A 1,415-nucleotide genomic window follows, 5' to 3' on the forward strand; every position below is an offset into this window, starting at 1 on the left:
CCCCCCCCCACACACACACATATATACACACATAAAAATATGTTTTAAATACCTATGTTATTCAACTCGGTTAGTATTTCTATCTTAACTGGTTTTCAATTGCCTATCTGCTATGTAGCTGCCACCACAAACAGGCATTTTCATTAACTGTTATTTCCCCCTTAAGAATAATTATTTTCTTATCCTGTTTTCTCAAAACCGCTTCCAAAAAGGGAACATTTTTCTCGTCTCACCAGTTTTTTTACGCTATGAGTGATTTCTGACATTTTACCATTTCCAATGTAACTTAACTATCAAACCGATTGTTCTCGCTTGCTTTTACCATGTTATAACATTACACTGACGAGGAAGTTATTTGATTACTCTAGCAGTTAGGGACGTGAATAATTTATAATTTGTATTAGTCACCTTCAGCTGAGGCGAGTTATCAAAAAACCCCAGAAAAGCCTTGTTTTCAGAAAAGCAAAACAGCATTCACAGTTATGGATAAAAGTAAGGTTACATACCTGTAGAACGGCACCGTCACAAGAAGATCTCAAAGGACGTACAACCGATAACCTCAAAACTTAACAAACGATAAGGACACCACAAACTGGCTGTGTAATTCTCACAGAATAAACGCAGGAGCAGACACCCCGTCGACTTTATCTCCCGTCCTTGTTTTGTCTCGACCGCGGTGGAAGTCACGTGCCTACGTCTCGTCCAATCAGAGCGCGGCACTGATCAAACACATGTGTCAAGTATGACTCCCGAAGACAGACTTCAAACAGTTCCCCATTCAGCCCCTCTCTTCTAGCCCCGCCCCGTGGGTGGGATTAGCTAACCCCTTCAGGGCTCGCTCAAACAACTTCGTTAAATAACACGGGATCGATACTTTGCGGATCTGGACAACCAAGGGCTTTTCTGTTGGCTTATTTTTAGACAAGTTCTCCGTTTACTTTTGCCCATCTTACACAATTCTTTTAGGAGACTTTTTGAGTTGCTAACGTGATTTGCAATCGTATCGTTTCTCTTACATCTATCAATATTTGGTATTGGTGTCCATTTGTAGGCTTATTGTTAATTTCTTCTACTTGTCTTTGTGAATGACAGTCATTACAATTGTTGCTAGTAACCAACACAGAATTTGAAACAAGAGTACACGTGTATGGAACAGAAATTGTAGTTTTTGATTTGTCGTTGTCTTTAAGAAAGGCTGTTGAGACTCAGGACAAAAGATATCAAGAAAAAAGGAACTTTACACTGGTCTTCTTTGAAAATGTCAGAGCTTTATTTTTTTTTTTCCATTTTCTTTTTTTTTAAATTGTTGTTAGTGAGTTTGTTCCAGGTTCAATTCTTTCTTTCTTTTTAAAAAAAAATTCTTTTAGAAGCTGATTTTTATTTCAAAATGTGTGTATGTGTGTGTGTGGCGGGGA

General features: G+C 38.2%; 1 protein-coding gene across 1 annotated transcript in view; it reads right to left on the reverse strand.

The window, feature by feature from the left end:
• LOC101861415 (diencephalon/mesencephalon homeobox protein 1) overlaps window positions 1-697 on the reverse strand; it is a gene marked incomplete in the record, with an annotated part of 8,972 nt that extends 8,275 nt beyond the window's left edge. The window contains 1 exon segment of the mRNA XM_013088984.2: window positions 507-697.
• Window positions 698-1,415: the final 718 nt, after the last annotated feature.

This window comes from Aplysia californica, unplaced genomic scaffold (assembly GCF_000002075.1).
Source record: "Aplysia californica isolate F4 #8 unplaced genomic scaffold, AplCal3.0 scaffold00024, whole genome shotgun sequence".
In the NCBI taxonomy this organism is placed as follows: domain Eukaryota; kingdom Metazoa; phylum Mollusca; class Gastropoda; order Aplysiida; family Aplysiidae; genus Aplysia; species Aplysia californica.